The sequence below is a fragment of the Melanerpes formicivorus genome, unplaced genomic scaffold, assembly GCF_026170545.1.
Source record: "Melanerpes formicivorus ecotype bairdi unplaced genomic scaffold, bMelFor1.0.p_v2 SCAF_6, whole genome shotgun sequence".
Classification (NCBI taxonomy): Eukaryota; Metazoa; Chordata; class Aves; order Piciformes; family Picidae; genus Melanerpes; species Melanerpes formicivorus.
Genome location: NW_027142358.1, coordinates 3413440 through 3434656, shown reverse-complemented (window position 1 = coordinate 3434656; position 21217 = coordinate 3413440). Strand labels below are relative to the sequence as shown.

General features: G+C 38.0%; 1 protein-coding gene across 4 annotated transcripts in view; it reads left to right on the top strand.

Annotated features, from left to right (window-relative positions):
* The window catches only part of VTI1A (vesicle transport through interaction with t-SNAREs 1A), a 306094-nt gene that overhangs the window by 72538 nt on the left and 212339 nt on the right, over positions 1 to 21217 (top strand). The gene's annotated exons all lie outside the window — the stretch shown is intronic.

Here is a 21217-nt window from a genome sequence, read left to right as displayed (position 1 = left end):
TTCAAAGGCGAAACAGAGACAGCAGCCCGAGATGTGGTTTACATATTGGGGAGACAATTGGGAGCTTATTTGCGCTTATCTTTTTTCAAGTTAAAAGGCATGACATCTACTGAAAACAGTTCCTGAGGTTTAAAAGTATACATCTGAAAAGAGATGGAATACTTTGTCTAAATTCTACATTTGTCTTAATATGCAGTTACATGTTGTCAGTTTACCCACCCGCAATGATTGCTAGCACACACTGCAGCCTCCAGTTGTTTTTGTCTCCTACTTTTATTCATATATGTAAAAAAAAAATAAATCTAATTTTAATAAATGTTGGAGATATTAACCACAGATGACATGTAAGAGGGCTATCAGCTGAATTTTCTTGCAATCAGTTCAGTGACTGATTATGCAGCTGTTGCCATGGAATGACAGAAGTAAACAAACCCTATCTGAAAATATACAGATGGAATAAAATGAAGGGAGAAAGCTGAACCGAGGCTCAATTATTGAATTAATGATTCTTTTATTAAATTTATTGGCTACAACTTTACAGTTAGTATTTACAAAATATTTTTACTAAGTTTTTGCGGTTCATAGTGGGACTGTTGGTTGGGTTTTTTTTCAACCAGCAATAGTTAAGCTTCCCAGCGTCTAAGCCGCTTTAGAAAAACATCTTGCACAAAGTTACAGAAAGTTTCAGAACATGTATGTTTGAGCAGTGAAGTAATTTTCTGGCAGAGAGTCCCAATTGATTGATATATTCCAATATCTCTTTAGAACTCAAGCCTTATTTCAGACATAAATTTTAAGTTGAACTCTAGTAGAGTTAACTATGGCTATGTTAAATGAATGGCATTACCGGAGTTGCCTGCATTTTAATTGTTCTGGGCTTATTACTGTGCACAATAATGAAGTGGATGTATGGAACATACAGTATACATTTAAGAGAGGACAAGGAGGACAATTCTCTTATGCCAGAGGATGACACATGAGTACACTTGGACCTATGACAGCAATGAAGTTTGCTCTCCTGTGGATTTTCAGGTCTATTAGAATAGAATAGAACTGAATAGAATAGAATAAGCCAGGTTGGAAGAGACCTTCGAGATCATCGTGTCCAACCTATCATCCAACACCATCTAATCAACTAAACCATTCATAAATCAACTATGACCATTCATCAATGGTCATAATTTTGGGTGGGTTTTTTTCATTTTTTTGAGAAAGGAGTGTTTTAGGCTAGTCAAAAATGTTTCCTGATCTACTTTGGCTGAACCTGGGATTTTCATGAAGAAACAGTATATAAAAATTCAGACTGATCCTTTTGGGGAAGAGATATATTACATCCTTTTTTTACATCCCATGTGGAATTTGTTTTATAGAGATGATGATCACGTTAACTTCCATTGCATATCTCTGTGGTGATCTCTGAGAAACATAGTTGGAGTGCAAATGTGTATTTAAATGGAAAGGGTGTCTTTCAGCATCAAAACCAGGTGAAACTGCATTGAATTCCATGGAATCACTTTGATTCACCTGATCTTTGCATCTGCCTTTACTTTTCACCTTGAACAATTATATATATAAATATATATATATTCTTCCATAAAACCTATGATGATCACTAGTGTGGTGATGTCATATGACATATTAATATTAAATAATTTGGAGATGATGGCTTTGGAAATATTGACTTCATTGTAATGTAGAATTTGGCAGAAGATTTGGATTACTTATGTTTAGTTCCTGGCATGGATCATGATTTAGGTATGAGTGAATTTAGATTAAGTCCATGCAATGGAAGAACTTACTTTTGGACTTATTGTATGATCATTCTGTGTTGAGGTGTCATAATAAAAGAAAAGAGTATCTTTTGGAGTTTCAGTTCATTATTAAGTTAACTACTCAGATCTTGTCTTACCTTAATTATTACTTTTGTTTCATAAAGATCCCTACGTAGCACTCGTGAGGCCACATATGGAGTGGTGTTTCTTGTTCTGGGCTCTCCAGTACAAGAAAGATATTGACTTACTGGACTTAGTCCAGTAAAGGGCCCGGAAAAGAATTAAGGAACTGGAGCATCTTTCATAGGAGGAGCAGCTGAGAAAGCTGACACTGTTCAACCTAGAAAACAGAATGTTCAAGGGTAGCTGATCAATGTGTGAAAACAGCTGATGGCATGGAATGAAGAGGGAGCCAGATGCTTCTTAGTAATGCCCAGTGATAGGACAAGAGGCAGTGGGCACAAGTTAAAACCTATGGAATTCCATCAGAACACAAGGAAATAATTTTCACTGTGGGAATGTTGAGGCACTAAAATAGGTTGCTCAGGGCAATTGTGGAGTCTCTGTCTGTGAATGGAGTCTCTCTCTGTGCACATCCTCAAAATCCAGGTTGGCACAGTCCTGGCTGTAGGTGACTTTGCTTGAGCAGGGCATTGGACAAGATGATCTCAAGAAGTCCCTTCCCACTTCAGCTGTCCTGTGATTCTGTGAGGAGGAGGAGGTGGAGTATCTATTCTGCTTTATTTATATGGTGGTGTTTCACAATTACAGATATGTATGTTGCTTATTATAATGAAGCTGGATGATTTTCACCCCAGGAATAAGTCACATTTGGGTCTTTCTTATTACCTTAATCAGCAAAAATACATATACTATTTTAACCTGCCCCTGTGATCATCTAAGGATTAATCTGACATCACATAACTAATTTAATGCAATTTCACATTACTATTCCTGAAACTTACCATGATAAATTGGAAGCTTTTTTGCTGTTTGCATCTCTAAATTGATAAGCCCTTTCATCTTATGTACAGTTGTTCATACAAGCTGAGATCTGTTGGAAGTCCTGACTTCTTTCTTTGAGCGGTGCCATTGATTCATGAGCTTCACTGGTGTCTGAACAGGATGCCACTTATGTCACCATCGAAGACACAATCCAACACTGGCTGTCAGGCTTTCAGAGTTGGTTTGCTCTCATTTGTTGATACTGAGGATGCTTAAATCTATGCAGAAGCCTCCTGAAGGACTGTCCGTTCACCAGCTCTGTAGTACTCAAGGCCTACTGTGAAGAAAAGAACATTATTCTAAATAATCATTGGGGTATGTTGCAAATTTAACAGGCATTTGAATAGCTGATTTGGAAGACCACTATGTTCATGAAAGCATTTGCATTTTAGTTTGCCTGAGCTGCAGAGCACAAAGACACCTGAGGGACACAGAGGGAAACGACTGTCTTTTTGAGTCTTGAAGGTCCCCATTGTTTGTACCAAGCAGGGAAAGTTTTAATCATGACTGATAACACTGCAGAATGCACTCCTCTGCTTTTTTTTTTTTTTTAAATCAAAATATTGTTTTAACAAAGGCTTCCTGTGGTTATTTTTCTGGTTTTGTATTATTGTCTGCTTTTCTGGTAAGGAGCAGACAAGCAAATTCAAACCTGGCTAGCAGGCATTTCCAACATTCCTTCGGGTGCTGGAACTCAATATTTTTCATTTCAGCTCACTTAGTCTTGACCATATAGCATCAGAATATGAGAAAGATTTTTTAAATGCATTAAAATTGCTGGTTTCAGTCAAAAGGAGAGTCTGTTTAATTAATCCAAATTAATCACAAAGTTCTTTTTGTTCTGGATGGGGGAGATTTCCTAATTCCATTCCCCGTGCTTGGATTTCCACAGCATCAAATTGAATTCTAGAACTTCTGTGTTTTGCCTGCAGAGTGTAGTGTAGTAAGGCATCTCCTTCTTTGTTTAGTCTTTAGAGATGTCTGCTCAAACAGGAGTGTTTTGAATAAGGCACAGTTCAAAATGCTTCATTCATCTTCAGAGATAAAATTGGCATGCAAACGTAAAACACTTGTCAAGGGGAACCATTGTAATCTGGAGCTGAATTGCTTTTGGTAAGTTCTTCTCAACTGCCAGATACTTTTTAGGGAAGAAAAAATATCCTGGTGTTTATATAATACAGACTTCACCTTGTTTCATGGCAATGTAAGACAGAGATCCAAACGTTGAATGCTGTCCAGGCTTTCATGGCAAAACTACATTGCAAGTGTTTATTTTTAATGGTTTTCCTTCATGAACCCGAGCTATTTCTTCAGCTTTCAGTACATGTTACTTGAGAACAAGTGTTGAGTTTGCTTTTCTGAGTGATGATAACTGGATATTATGCTGTGGCTCTGAATCTCTCTGCAAGATCTGTGCTACTAGAAGAGTTTGTATTTTGTAATCTATCTGTTCTTTGCACCAAATCTTTAAATTTTGTCTTAATTTCCTTTTTTATATATTTTTTTTTTTTTTTAATATGCAAAACCATGGTGTTTGAAAGAAAAGAAATCAAAGGAAGGAAAACTCTCTTTTTCCATTTACTGAAAATTCTTCTGAATCTGGACTTCAGGTTGCTTAAAATGTGTTTTCCAATCTCCCTTACTCCTTGGGAATCCCAGGAATATGTGATTTTGAAACAGTTAAAAGAGAAATATCTGTGAGCAAGAGATTTTGTAGCATATTTTCCACCCTTATGTGAGGTGAATAGTTCTCAGTACTGAGGGATCCAAGCAACTTTCAGTGATTTTCAGTTGTCGTAATGAACTACAATCCCTTCCTGGCCTGAGCCAGAAAAGTATAATCTAACATAGTTGTCTGTCCCAGCTGACAGACATGTGGTCAGACCTACCTCAAAATATTGGCAGCTTTTGAGATAGAAAGCAAAGAGACTCTTGTTAGACAAAGAGTTGTGTTTACCTCTTTCTGAAATAATAGCTCTTGGTTTATCTGGATGCAGAATTAAGTGAAATATGGTGAATGCATCAGTGGAAGCGTGCTAAGGAGTGTATATAGAGCAGTCTTGAAGGCCTCAGTCTTCAAGTTTAATGACTTTAGCATGAATAAGGAACTACTTTAAAACACCCATAGACAGAAGTAATGGAATTTGAGATGCTAGCACACTGTCCACAGCAGCATGCCACAAATTTGCATTCCTTTACTAATGAAATAGCCTTTATTAATGAAAACCCCAAGCTCCTGCTCTGAAGGACCATCCTCCCCCATGTTTCATGGGGTGGTTGTGCTGTTCAGCTGTCATAAATGAGATGCACATGAGAGCTGACATAAAATATGTGAACTGACAAAAATTAAAATAAGTGCATCCACTGAACTGATTCCATTCCATTACGACTGCAAGAGATGGAGATTGGCTTTTCAGGTAGACAATACAGTAAGCATTGCTATGATCAAACTAAACAGCGTCTGCTCATCTTAGGAAAAAAATTAAATGGTTCTAACATCCACCCAATGTTACTTTGACAAAATAACAGACCATAATATTCATAAATGTAGGGCTGTGTTAGGCTAGTGGTAAGTGTGTTGCTTCTTCTATGTTGTAATTTCGTGCAGTTAGTAATTTGCTGGCGTTAGTTAGTACTGCTTCACACGCCTGTTCTGTCTTCAGGTGCATGCATATTCCAGTTATATTTGAGTCCCAAATAGCTACAAGTATGCAAATGGAAACCAAGTTTTGAAAACCAGGGCCTGACTTCAAGTGCCCCTTGCTTTAAATAAAAAAAAAAAAAGTCTATTCCTGTCCCAGATATTTACACTTAATATCCACCTGTTTCATCTCTAATGAATTATTCATACATGTATATGTGAATACTGTATGTAAAACCTTTCATTAGAGGAAGAGGGTTTCTGAGTTCTGGAGCATACACCAATATCTCCTCCTCAGGTGTTTCTTTGATATGCCAGAACATTTTTCTACTGAAATCTTAATCCAAAGTTTCTACAGTGAAATGAGGTTTTATGCTGTTTCCAGTCCCTATCAGAGAGCTTCTTTGTGATCCCTGCTTCTTCTGCTAGCAATGGTGTTTCATGTTTCACATATAATTTTTTTCTTTGCTGGCTGATTTCTATTAAAATCTGTTTATTGTTTCAGAAATTCATTTTGAAGTGGAATATTGCATTCCCACATCTCTAAGCCCTCTGCCCTTCATAGTCCAGACCATAATGTGGGGAGGAGGAAGATACAGTGAGAGATTTTTGTTTCTGAGGATGTCAGGCCTCAGGAGTATCCCAGCACAGTCACAGGAGGAGAAACATGTTCAAGTAGTGTTGAAATGTAATGAACAGTCAGAAGCAGCATCTAGAGGGCAGGGAGAGACCTTGGTTTCCATTCCTTATTGTTTTACAGTGCAGCTGTTGATACAAGCAAAGTGGTTTTCACACCTTCGGTTTGAATATTGCTTGCTGGTTCATTGGTTGTCCAGTCACAGAAATGCTCCTTCTGGCTTTGTACCTGCCACCTCCTCCCTCCTTGTCCTCCTTCCCTCCCTCTCACCAGCCTTCTCAGCTCTGATCTTCTCCAGATATCTCTTTAATACTTTGTCTCTATCCAGATACTCCTGTATATGTTTATTCAAATGGTGGCACCATCCCCATGTTCCTTAGCTCTGCATTTGCTCTGAAAGGGTTTGATTCAAACAGCACTATGGGACCTGCATGCTTGTGTCCATCAGTTTACTCAGTAACCCACCTAACCATGTCTGGTGGTGTTCAAAGGCTGTTCATTCTGCTTAGTGGCCCTCTGCACTTAAGTGTGTTCTCAAATGCAGGATACAGGGGTTTCTGAGTGTATTCCTGTATGTACAAATACATAAAGTGCTTACCATAAGATAAGGAAATGGTGACTTTCCCTTATTTAAGTACTGTCCTCTAACTGCTTCAGAGTACCAAAAAAGAACCCAAAGTAGTTTTCCAACTACTTTTATTTTTTGAAGAGATGGGGGGAAAAAAAAACAACTTATTTTGTAGATTTTTTTTTTACAGTCTATGCAATATTTTCAGACTAGTTCTGTTAAAAGCTTATCTCTTGGGTACTCAGCACCTTTCAACTGGAATTCCAATAAAATGAATGCTTATCTTTCCCCTCAGTGGATTTGGGATTATGCCGTTAATTCAGCAAATAAGGAATGTCAAATCTGTGCAGTAGTACAGGCTTGCACAGGTGTAGGATGAAGAAGAGTGATCCAAACTTGGTCATTCTGTCCCCTCTTGTAGAAAAAATCCCAGATTATTTTAATGTTCACTGATGTGTAGGGATTGATTGTAGTGGCACATGTCATGGGGCGACTCAACTTCAGTCTTGTTAGGAATTGGTATCCAGGTGAAATAAGTTTGTTTAAGACTGGATTTTGGATGAGTGAAACATTGATCAAAGTCTATAAATACCTGAGGGGTGAGTGTCAAACAGAGGAGAGCAATCTCATTTTGGTGATGTGCACTAATAAGACAAGGAACAACAGGTTCAAGCTTGAACATAGAAGATTTTGCCTCAACTTGTGGAGAAACTTCTTTACAGTGAGGGTGATGGAGCATTGGAACAGGCTGCCCAGAGAGGTTGTAGAGTCTCCTCTGGAGACTTTCAAAACCCACCTGGATGCATTCCTGTGCACACTACCCTAAATGATTCTGCTGTGGCAGGGACGTTGGACTTGATGATCTCCTGAGGTCCCTTCCAACCTCTACTGTACTGTGATACTGTGATACTGTGATTACAGTAACTTCTTAAAAATACTTTAAAAATATATAACAGAAGCATAACTTTCATATTGTGGATTTTTATCCCATGCTAGAATCATAGAAACATGTTGTTCCATATATCAGAAACTTTATGCTTAAGTATTTCCCATGTGCATTCCGGACAAATAATGAAACAGAGTGAGATCTGTGTACATTTTCACAAATACCTTGCACTTGCATAGTTCACCACTGAATAATATTAACATCTGTTTCGTAAACTGAATCCAGAAGATAAATTTTAAAACATTGTGTTACAATCGCCCATTGCAATAGGTGGACAAAAACTGTGAGGTCATGCCTATAGGAGGAAACATCCAACTTGTATTGGCCTGAGAAGCTCTCCATCAAATTTCATATTCTTCCTGAGAAGAATAAGTTGCAGAGGAACTTGTCTGAAAGGTTTCAGATAGTTGAGAACCTCTGCTTAGGCTTTAATGAGTAGAATTCAAATCTTGATACATTTCTTTTACTCCTGATATCTTCTGTTCATCCTATACCACAACCACTTCTTTCAAACTTTTCACCAGTTGATTCCAAGCGATAGTGACTTGGCAGTGATGGAAAATCTGTCACAACCTTTAAAAGAGCACAAGTGAATAAAACTACAAGTCTGCCTTTTGACCTGCAAATAGGCTGGATGTTACCAAGAAGTTCTTCACAGGAAGAGTGATTGACCATTGGAATGTGCTGCCCAGGGAGGTGGTGGAGTCACCATCCCTGGAGGTGTTTAGGAAGAGACTGGATGGGGCTCTTGGTGCCACAGTTTAGTTGATTAGATAGTGTTGGATGATAGGTTAGACTTCATGATCTCAGAGGTCTTTTCCAACCTGGTTTATTCTATTCCATTCTATCCTATTCTATTCTATCCTATTCTATTCTATCCTATCCTATCCTATCCTATCCTATCCTATCCTATCCTATCCTATCCTATCCTATCCTATCCTATCCTATCCTATCCTACTCTACTCTACTCTACTCTTTATAAATACCCTGCTTATTTAATGACTTCATTTGTTGACTTCATTGTCCACAAAACATAAACTGTGTATTTCATGAAGAAGACAGACTTTAATGACTTGTTATTTGGATACCTAAGTAAACAACATGATTCTCAATAGTTTTTATCAGACTTTTTTTCACTATGTGGGCACTGCTGAATTTGCACAGCATGAAGTCTTGTTGGGCAAAGACTCTTTGTATTATGACTTACATCAAGAAGAAGCGTTGATGAGCTTAAACTTGAGAAAATACAACTCACCCTAGGTTGGTTTTTGGGATTTTTTTTTAATTTCTTTGCTGGAAGCCTTCTACTTCCTGTCAGTCTAACAGTGTTTTCTCCCAATTGCACTAAAGAACAAAGTTTAACATGAAAAAAATTATCTCTATTGAACATGCTTTTCAAGGTAAAGCCAATATTAAAAGGGTTTCCATGGTAAATCCTCCTTCAAGTGCAGTATTTTGCCCTTTTACAATATAGGATGAAGAGTTAGAGTTACACAAATTTTTGTTTGTTTGTTGGGTTTTTTTTGGGGGGGGGAGAAGTACAGGAAGGGAACAAGTCCAAACTTCTGTCCTGAAGTGAGATAGAGATGCAGAGGATTGAAAAGCATGTTCTCACTACAGTATAAAATAACTGAAGAGGAGCCTGTCTAGACATTTATTGATATAGTTCAAGTCATACCATACTACTTTATGTTAATGATGTTACTACCTTGCCTATAGAGTATATTTTCTCCTGTAATTACTGGCATTTGTAGTAAAAAAAAAATTAATTAATAATCAAATTGTAGCATGTGGAGGGGTAGAAGTTTGATAAGTACTGAATGTTCTGGGAATTCATTCACAGTTTTAAATATCTGCTTGTATAATGAGTATCAATTCAGGACATAAGCTCTCATGTTATCAAGTCAGACTGACCATCCCAAGTCTCTTTTTAAATAAAAACTTTGTGGTTTTTTAAGTGGATTTTGTTCTTGCTGCCTTGCTTTTGAACAATGAGGCTTACCTCAGCCAAATAGAAGATAAATTAATTTTTCTTGATTACTAAGTAAATGTCTACATTATGAAGTTGAAGTGAATGCCATTCTCATAGCAAGTCAGAAGTTCCATGTAGTCTGTTTCATGTCAGAATGAGTTCAATTGCTGATATGCATTACCAGTCACCTTTCTGAACTAGCATAGTCATTTTCTTTGACTTGTAACAGCCTTGTTTTGAGGAACTGCTGCTAGTTATTGATTACTATCTGTTGTGAGGAACTGTGAATTCAGAAAGTTGTTGTTCATGGCTTTGAAAACTACAATTTCACCATTTGATATCATCTTTTCATGGCTCTTTGCACTAACTCATAGTTTCATAGTTTCATTCAGGGTTGGAAGGGACCACACGGATCATCTAGTTCCAACCCCCCTGCCATGGGGACACCCCACACTAGATCAGGCTGCCCAGAGCCTCATCCAGCCTGCTCTTAAACACCTCCAGGGACGGGGCCTCGACCACCTCCCTTGACAACACATTCCAGGGTTTCACCACTCTCATGGTGAAGAACCTCCTCCTCATGTCCAGCCTGAATCTCCCCACCTCCAGCTTCATTCCATTCCCCCTAGTCCTGTCACTACCTGAGATCCTGAGAAGTCCTTCCCCAGCCTTCCTGTAGGCCCCCTTCATCTAGTTCAGTGGAGGGCCTTTCTACTGATTCTGTGATTTTGTGCCACTTCCATATTTTGCAAGCTCTTCCCTTGCTCCTAATTTCCAGCATCAGCTGTCTGCCATTTGTTATTCACCTCCTATTACCTCACTAGCTCCAGAAATGTAGATGTAAAATTTAATATGACATTTTATACTTTTGGCCTAATCATCACATTTTTTATAAATACTCAGGGTTGTAAACTTGCCCAGTTGTTGACAGGGCATAAATATTTACATATTGAATTGCAAGCATGTGTGCGCACATGCGTGAAGAGAGACTTGTCTGCTTTGCTGAGTACATTTCCAAGCAGGTTTGCAAGATAAAAACTTGTTTCCATGAGTAAGGTCAAGCTCAGTGTAACGATATCTGAACCTAGATATTATGAAGAGCTCATTGTTGTGGTTTACATTTTTTGTGAACTAAGTCAAACAGATTATTTTGGTATCTTGCAAAGATAAACATTGGTGCAAGGGTAATCTCTTACATCTGTTTGGCTGGTCTCTACTGTGATGAGTTTTTCCATACCTTATGGCATCTGTGACACTATAAATGTGAAGAGTTTGGAGTGTTCATGTGTTTGGGGCTTTGGTTCTTGCTTAGTGCTCATGCAAGATCTAGACAGAAAACGTGCAAAAAACAGGTAGACTAAGAGAATTGTTCAGTCTTTGTTTTTTCCTTTATTCACATAGATGCAATAATTCTATGTTTTTATTACATGTGTCTTGAAAGTATTAATCTGATTTTTATAATTGAGTGTTGTAAGGTTTCCATTTGTGGAATGTCTTGGCACATGACTGCTCCAATAATTGTTTGGAAAGCCACCTTAAGAAATTTCGTGGAAGTGCCTGATTATATTTCCTTTACTCCATACATCTGCTATCCTAGTGCCACATTTTTTTCAGTAGTGAAATATCAACTAGAGGAGCATTAAGAATAAAATGTAGTTATCACATTAATTTTCCCCCCCATTGTTTTACTTCCTTTTTTTTTTTCTTTCTTTTTTTTTTTTCCCTTTAATTAACTGCCTTCAATTTTGTTGTGGGGGAGGTATTTTAAATTGCTTTTAGAAGGAACAGTATTTTCTTAAATGACTTTAAAATGGAGAATTGGTGCCATGCTCTTCAATATCTTTATTGACGATCTGGATGAGGGTGTTGAGACCATCATCAGTAAGTTTGCAGACAACAACAAGCTGGGGACAGGAGTTGATCTGTTAGAGTGTAGGAGAGCTCTGCAGAGGGACCTTGACAGGCTGGACAGATGGGCAGAGTCCAGTGACATGAGATTTAGCACATCTAAGTGCTGGGTTCTGCACATTGGCCACAACAACCTCATGCAGCACTACAGGCTGGGGTCAGAGTGGGTGGAGAGTGGCCAGGCAGAAAGGGTCCTGGGGGTTGACAGCCAGCTGAACATGAGCCAGCAGTGTGCTCAGGTAGTCAAGAAGGCAAATGGCATCCTGGCCTGTATCAGGAACAGTGTGGCCAGCAGGAGCAGGGAAGTTCTTGTGACCCTGTACTCAGCACTGTTAGACCACACCTTGACTACTGTGTCCAGTTCTGGGCCCCTCAGTTTAGGAAAGATGTTTAGTTGCTGTATGTTTGTAAAGAGCAATATTTAGTCTTAATTTTCCACTTAGATATGTAGTTATTTCCTTAATCATATATTCCAGAGGTTATAAAACCTTACAGGGTTCATAATAAATAACGCCTTTTATTCCTCTACAATGTGCTGCATAACACAATTTCACCATTATATAGCCTTTTCATGTGGGAGCTGCTATGTTTAGGTATCAAATGAATGTTTGAATATTTGCTTTGTAAATTTAGGACATTTGAAGCAAACTTTTTGATACAGGGAGGTAAAATGCTGTATTGATGCTGGAAATAGCTTTATATTGTTTCCTGCTGTGTTGAATCTTTGGTTGCTCAACTACTCAAAAGAAAGGCCAAAACCCAGATGACATGTTCTCCATCACACCCCCTCTACTCTGCCCTGGTAAGACCATACCTGGAGTATTGTGTACAGTTTTGGGCTCCTCAGTTCAAGAGAGACAAGGATCTGCTAGAGAAAGTCCAATGAAGAGCTATGAGGATAATTAGGGGACTTGAATATCTCCCCTATGAAGAGAGACTGAGAGCCCTGGGGCTGTTTAGTCTTGAGAAAATTGAAAGGTGATCTCATCAATGTCTAGAAATACCTGAGGGGTGGATATCAAATGGAGGGGTCCAAGCTCTTTTTGGTGGTGCACAGTAATAAGACAAGGAACAACGGATACAGACTCAAACATAGAAGGTTTCGCCTCAACATGAGGAGAAACTTCTTTACAGTGAGGTTGACGGATCACTGGAACAGGCTGCCCAGAGAGGTTGTGGAGTCTCCTCTGGACACATTCCAAACCCACCTGGATGCATTCCTATGTGGACTACCCTAATTGATCCTGCTTTGGCAGGGAGGTTGTGCTCAATGATCTCTGAAGGTCCTTTGCAACCTCTAACATTCTGTGTCTCTGTGATACCTACAGCGCAGATTTGGAGTCTGAATATGAACAGTTTTAGTTCTGTACAATTTGCAGGATATCAGTCTTTCTGTTACAGCTTATTCATGCATAAAATAACAGTTTGGGGTTTTTTGCTTTGCATAATGATAAAAAGCTCTGGAGCTGTGAAGTTCCACAAATCTGCTGAATATTATTAAAAGTTATGTAGTGTCCTCGTTAGCCATTTTAAGTACTTGCCGGTAGTGCACACGGAGTGCCTTGTTTGTTTGCCAGGTTAATAGCATCTTTTCACACAAATACAATTCTTTAGAAAATTAATATGTATCTTCCCTATTTTGAGATGTTATGTTATGGACCACTTGTAATTATCAAGCTGCAAAAGAAAAATACCTTTTTAGTGTTGGCATTTCCTGAAATTTATTTCCTTCTCTGTCATTTTCCAGGAGTACACTAGAGCTTCACTGATATTTGTCTGTATAAAATATCAGGAGAATAATTGCTCACTTCTCATTTTTCTTTGGAGATGTGGGTGCTTGGGTAACAAACTACAGATCAGGAGAAAACTTTGCCTGATTTTACGAGGGCCTGATACAGAGCTCATTTGAAGGCAGTAGGAAAGTTTCACTTGATTTTGTTGGAGATCATGCTGGAAGGAATGAGGCATGAGAAAAATCAGGAGGTCCACTTCTTTTCTTATGAGCTTTATTTTAATTTGGTAAAACATGTTAATGTCCCCTTGATGTTGAGTAGCCTGTAGAAAGGGTTTATTTCTGATGTTGGGAAGTAACAGCATGAATGAGCATTCTGGACTTGGGAGACTTGAAGTTCAGAACTGAAGATGGGGTTCGTGAAGCCAGTAGTTCTAAGTTAATGTAAGTGTTTGAAAACTGTTTGAAAATGATCCAAGTAGACTCTGTTCTTAACTTTTAATGTTTTGGAGTTTTTGTATCATGTCAAATACAATGCTTTCTTATCTCCAAAGATTAACTTTGCCCACTTTGCCTATGTAATATTTATATATGGACAGGAAATGGAAGTCAGTATCTAGATTTGTTGACCCCTGAGATATATTATTGACCTCTGTGAGTATTAACTTCTCAGATCAATAAATGCTGTTATTGACCTCAAAGAAAAATCAATAGCAGCCCGTTAATTTGCAAACTATGACTGCAAGAAAATGGCTCACATTTTGTTCTTCATTATCACCTATTTATATCTATATTTTAACACCTTCAGTATTTGCACCCAGAGATCATCATGTCAAAACATTGCAGTCCCAGCTGTTAGAAGGTTGGGGAGACAGGCATTATACATTATGGAATAACTGATGAGCACTGCATGTTATTTCCCATACCTCATGAAAATAATACCCTGAACAGTTCTGTATCACCTGTGTTGTTTTTCCTTTTAAAAAAAAGTAGTGCATTTCCTTTTAAAAAAGGTAGTCCATTTCATTTTGTTTTTTCTGGTGTGCTTCATCAAAACATTGCACAGAGGTACTATCTTTTAGCTGCCAAAAGAACATTCTACATGAAGAATAGTAAGAGGGATGAAAGACCAACTGCTGGAAACTAGGAGAATGAAAGTGATCACTATAGAGATCACAATTCATATACAGTAGATTTTTCCTGTTTGCATGAGTATGACAGGTTTCTAGGCAAGAATCTGCTCTGCAGAAGGCTGGAATATAAGTCTGTGACTATATAACAAAGAGAAAAAGTTTTAAATGACAAAATATTGGTGAAGAGGTGTTGTTTTGTCTCATAGCAGGTTTTGTATATTAACACTGAAATGTCAGGTTTTACATAGTTTGAAAGGCCTAAAAATTGCCTATTGCTGAAATTCAAATGTCATAACAGCACTTCTGCTTGTATACCACTTTGATATTTAAACTTAAAAACCTCATAAATGATTTAATATTACTTTGGCCTTGTTATGATCTGACTGCCAAAAAAGGCAGAGGCTGATTTTTATCTGGTCTGAAGAGCAGTGTTTTCATTCACAGAAGACAAAGCACAACTCTGTCAGCCTATTACAGTCATTAATTATGTCTGATAGATCTGTAGTGATCTTGGCAAAATGATTGCTATATTTAAAAATCTTTTCCTTCATTAGATGACAGCATGAGAACTATTCAAATGCAAAAATAAGGCAATAGTTCAATTTTTCAAATAACCAAAGTGGGTGGTTGCAGGATTTTTTGCCACTTTGATGGCTGTGTGCTTTTGCCCTTTAATATCATGAGCTCCCAGAACTTCATTTGTTTATCTATGTTATCCTGTTGAGAGACAGAGTCAGTGATACTCATTCAGTACACGGGCAGACCAAAGCATAATGAGGTTAATTAAAAACAAACAAACAAGAACCCCAAACCAAAGCCATCAAAAAACCTAACAAACTTAAAACAAACAAATAAACAAAACGCCAACCCAAAAAACCCCACCACCAAAAAGCCAAAAACAGCACCATTTAGATTAGTCTCTGAGGTTCAGGTAATTGAGACCACTGCAGATGTGGGAAGATATTGGTGGTGATTATGAAATATATTTTCTGCCTTACTGAAGTCCTGAATGGACAGGAAGGGCAGGATCTATAAGCCTACACAGATGTCCCAAATTGTAGAACAATGTCCCTGCTTTTCTCTGCTGTTTTGAGGCATCTTTGAGTAACCAAGAAGTTTGGATCCTTCTACCAGCAACCAAAACAGGAGGTCTGCATGGGAATGTTGCTTATTTGGGGAGGATGGAATGTTGCTGGTGACACTGGAGAAGTAGAGAGATCATGCTAGTTTTACAGGTTAGAATTATCTCCTTTCAGCCCACACAGATTGCAGAGCAGCATCCAGGTATTTTAAGTGCCAAACTGTTCATGGTCTATCAGAATTTTAGTAGTAGAACTGGGAATATAGTCTGGGACAGCCAGACAAATTCTTGCTTGTGAGCCAAATGTGGCTCCTTGACTCTGCAGACCACTACTTTTTCAACCTGAAAGTTACCTAGTCTGCTCAGGAACACTGTACTACAGTAACTGGATCTGAATGTGAATCTATGTCCCAGGATTACAGACGATGGTGCTGGTGACAGTTCTTGTGCCTTAATGGCTGTCTGGCACCTGGTGGATTCTCTACTCTAAAAGGATTGTCTTAGAGGGTGTTCAAGAAAAAGCCTGATGAATTCAAGCTCCCAGTCTTCTGCTATAAGCTTCCAATGCTTTCTTTTCTATTTTAATGTTTTTTATAACCACTAGAACTGTTTACTTAACTGATGAGAAAGTCCTAGGACTGATACTAGCTCTAATTTACCACCATGCCCCAAACAAAAGAGAGAAGGACACAATCCACAATGTTTCAGTTTGTTTATAAGTCTTGTTAAGACATGTTAAGCTTATGTGGTATGCCAGAAGGAGTTTGGTTTGTGGCTATACAATCACTGAATTTAACTTCTCAAGAGATGTCACCGACAACAGAGTCTGATTTCCATAATTGAAACGTTTTGAGGTTTTTGCACTCATGGTCAGTGGGGCACAAGCCAGTATGGTGAGATGAGATGTTCTGCTTAGCTCCTCTCTGAATTACTTTTACTCTCCACAATTTGCTTTATTAAGGGAATTTTCCATTTGCTTCCTATTTTGGGAAAAAGTATCTACGTTATTAAAGTATATGAAATATTTGATGCCATAAAATGGAGCTATTTTAGTTTGATAAACCAGAAATACGCTGCACTGTGAGGGTCATAGCTTATAATACATACTGTTAGTACTTTTTCATTTTTCTATATTAGGAGATTAGTGAAAAATAAGCTCTATCAATTAAGTTTTATTGCAAAATTATCTTCAGATGTACAGCAGTGAAGATGATATTGAGTGATAACACTAGAGTGGATTTTGTATAAAGCAATTACAGCTTGAAAACCACAATCTGAATGAAAATATTGCTCAGGGTTTTTTTTTTGTAATCTAGCATTAGTACCAAAAAACCTCTTCCTTTTGAAAGTGCTTAAATTACCTCTATTAAATACAAGACATTCCTAAGGTGTTTATGTGTGCTATTGACTGAAAAATACTTTACTGATACCTGATTTCACTGCTCATGCTTGGTCAAATCTGTAAAGTACATACAAGCATGTGGGTCCACCTCTTTAACAGGATTCTGTGTTTTTAATATTTCCTAAAGATATTACTTTGATTATATAAATAACAGAGTTCTGAATTCAGAACTTATTTTATGGAGCTGTACTTTGATGCTAGGAAATATTTTCCATTCTTAAAAGCAGTTATTTACCCAGAGAGAAGCAGCAGTTCTTTTTCACAGTATAATGTAATGCATGTAGCCATATATGTTTGCTTTAGGTGTTAGTTCTGAGGTTGGAAGTTCATTGAGCTTTGCAAAATGAGTTTCAAGAACTTGGGAAGTGAATTGTTTAATTCTGCTCATAATGAATGAAATCTATATGACTGCTCAAATCATTCCTATCATAGTCTTCATTCTGTCATTCTACCTTCAGTGGGACAGGCAGCCCCTTAAAATACACAAAGGACTCTGTTACTTTGGAAAAACAAAATCACATTGTTCAAGAGCTGCAAGGCAGTTCAATTCCTATTTATGGCAGAGGGAATTATGCATCTAACATTCACTGCTTGCTTACTTCAAAATGTTTTATGGAGTGAATGTACAAGAGAAGTAGCTCTATAAAACACCCCATCTGGAATAAACTGAACAGAACCTTAAAGAGGGTCAAATCATTTCAGAAGTGTATCGGTTGTAGTTCATTGTTTCATTGTAGATAAACAGCTAGTGGCTCTGACCAAATCTCCAGTGATGCCAGCATGAGCCAGGACAGTTGAGTCAAGTGGTTACAGGTTTCCATCCTTTCAAATTGATCAAATTGAAATAGCCCATTAGGAATTGATTTAAATCAGTTTAGATAAGCTCAGTCTTAGTTGTGGCCCTTGAGGCTTTGGCTACTGAAAGTTCACTTGAAGCTGGACATACAGCAGCTCCACAGGCCATCAACTTTATTAGTGTGGAGATAAGCTGATTAGATGTTGTCAATCAAAGGTGCCAATATCTCAATTGAGTGTCTCTCCCAGTCTTTCTCCCCTTCTTTGTTGCCCACTTCAATGCCTGGGGGAAAAAAAAAAAACGAGAGAGCTAGCAAGAGAGAGATGTGTGGTATGCATCCCTCTGGTTGTCACCAAGCAGGGTGCAAGGGTACTGTGATGATGTGATGACTATATTAAAGAGGACATCAATTTGTTTTAAAGTGTTTTGATTTTTTATGGTGGCATTAAGAGAGTGAACATTGTGGTTGCAGCTTTACTAGAAAGCAAAGACTTCTAGAAGGAGGGGAGGGGGTGGGGGGGGAAAGGTGTTTCTTTGAAACCTACTGGGTCTTTGAGTCTTGCTGTGCCAATGGGCGCTTAAGTGCTCCTGTAACTGGCATACTCTGATCCACCACCAGCTTAGGTAACTATTCTCCTCTTCAAATTACCCCTTTATGTAAAATGAAAATATTGGAGGTTGTTTAATCCTCGCAGAAGTAATTTTAAATTGTTGTTAAATAGAGCCCTTCTGGGATGTATTTGGTTAGGCCAATAATGAGCATGATGTATTGCAGTAGTCTGGGAAATTACAGCAAGAATTAGGGCTGGGTTAAAACATATATAGTGACCCTCCCTCTGAAAATTAACTGTACATGCACTGAATAAATATATGCAGGTGTGTGCATCTCTGCTTAGTACAGTAAAAACCAGGTAAACAGAACATCAGCTGTAAAAATCTAACAGTGCAGTGCTTCAGCTTCTGGCTTCATCATATAGTTAAAGATGGTATAGAGGAAAACTGGGCTTTTGTTCTTCACATCTGAAGTTTGCTCACACCATGCCTCCCTCATACTTCAAATGCAAACAACAGAAGCCCATCCTTTTCTTCCATCACCCTACGCTCACCACCCAATGAAGGCTAGAGCTACAGTGCTGCAGAACTACATTGCCACACTGGATTATCTCTTTATCAGTTATTCTTCACTCCACTGTATCAATTTTCCACTAACCAATCAGACACTCCTCTTAGAAAAGACTGTTTGACTATTTCATCTAGATAAATATATTTATAGCTACACTGATCCAAACAGGCAACTTATGTGCTACATGTCTTGGGGACAGAAAGGGAATTACTTGCTCCTTCCAGGAGACTTAATGCTGCTACTTGGGGAAATTCTAGTAAAAAAGAAAAGTAGTGAAGATTCACTTGGACACTGGAGTTCAGCTATAACTCTGTCATACACTGCAAAATGCAACACAGAACGGAAAGATGTTGTTTTCTAATCACACCTTTGCTTCCTGCCAGTCATTCTTGCCAGCCCCATGTTCAGTCTGCATGTGGGGGGGAACTTAATTGCCCAACTTTAGCCCAAGACAGATATCAAAACAGTAAAGCTGTCTGCATTATTCAAGCAGGAGGTTTCTTTTGCCCCCCCCCAGAAAATAAAACAGTAAGTTCCAAGCAGGTTTAAAGGCATTTACATGGAAAAAGTTGTAGGGGAGAATAGTCTTACTGCAGCTAATGAGAATTACTCTTTTTTTAAGATGGGGTTGTTGAGCTTTTGGTTGGGGGGTTATGTTTGGAGTTTGTTCTGTTTAATGCACTGTTAACAGCTCTGATACTGCAGGTACAGTCAGTTGGAAGCAAATGGCTTTTAGAGAAATTATTGAAGGATGTCTGTCTGGTAGACCACTAATCAAGTGACACATCTTTTTCCTCAGCTATTTCCCATATTAAACCCACTAAGTCATTGTTTGAAATCTCAGTTTGAAGGCTAAAAAGAAATGTATTTGAGTTCCAAATTGTCCTTTGATTCATCTACCTTACCTTCATTAGCCATTTTTTCTTTTCAGACTGTTTGTTTCTAATGCAGTTCTCTTTGAAAGCTCTTTTTTGTTTTTACTGTTGTGTGGAACTGCACAGAATGAAAATGAATCAACAATACAAAACCCATGGTGATAATATGTGGTAGTAATATAGTATTTCATGATAAGAGTAGATAGTATGGACATGCCTTCCAAAATATTCTGTACATCATTAAAAATGGAAGGTGCTCAACTTGAAATTATAGATGGATGGAACATATGTTTTGTCTTGGGATTCCAAGAGTGGTAGATGTTTTTTATCTCCTCTCTCAGCCAAGTAGCAAGAAGAGGAGCTGAGCTCTGTCCTGGTGGCTGAGTCTAATGTAGTTTTATTACTGTGTTTCTTTGAGCAGACCCTTCAGTTAATACTTAAATTCAGCTTAATATAAGGCCACAGAGGGCAGCAAATGCAATTTCTAGTAAGATAAGTTAACCAAATAAGCAGGGATTTTTGGCAAGTTTTTACTTCAGAGTTACAACTGCTACTGAAGTTATTTGAAGTCTGCATCATATGTGTACTGTCTTTGGAAATGAATGTGCCTAATGGAAATCATATATGCCTGTAAACTTCCTCCCATTGTTCTTTAATAAAAGCAAACCTAGAACATTGCCAGAAGGACTTGTATGTTAAGGCTCTCTTTGACAGCAGATTTGTAAACTTCTTATTGAAAGTGCTTAAAAGTCATTTAAGGGAGGGTCTGTAACTTTGAGGCCACCATCTTGAGGGAGCGGTTTCAATGTAGTGACTCAGTTTGGGATGAAAATGAAAAAGCTGGCATTGCTTAGTTGATGGTTTGTTTTTTTGCCTTTGGAAGCTTTATTGCTAAACACCCAAGAAACCCACTTGGTTCATGGCATTGTTACAGCTCAGATGTGAAAACATGAAAATATTTTCTTCAATATACTCTTTTACCATTGTGCTTGGTTTGTTTTTTTCTTTGTGTTTTTTGTTGTTGTTTTGGGGTTTTATTACTGATAATTTCATAATCAGCTCATGAATGTATTTCAGTGAGGTAAAGAAGACAACTGGAATGAGTTACTCTCTGTACATATACGCCATGTACTCCTTTCACAAAGTTCCCCAAGCCATCTTCTATTTACTGGCTGCATTGGTGCTGATTAGTGTACAGAAGTATATTGCACACATGAGAGTAGAGGCTAGGTTAAAGGTATCCTTGGTGAACTATCAAACAGAAGTAAAGATGGTTTAGTATTAAAAAAAAATAAAAATCAATATTTGATTTATGTTCCTCCTTGGAGGTTAGTCCATCTTCAAGCATTAGAGGGCCACAAGCATCTATTTTCTCTGTTTACCCTGCAGCTTGCCGGTTTTCTAGCCAGGGAGAGATGTAACTGAATAATGGAACGTAAAGTTACAATTGCCTGAGCTTCCTTTTCAGAAGACTCTTGGTTTTCATGAATTTGATGGAAAATGTAATTCAGAAAAAAAAGATAAAAAACCCCTTTTTACTTTTAAGAATTATATTCTTGAATTGGGAAGTAAAAGAAGACTTACTGCTTTTGGGGCGACGTTCGGATACTTTTGATCTCTACATTT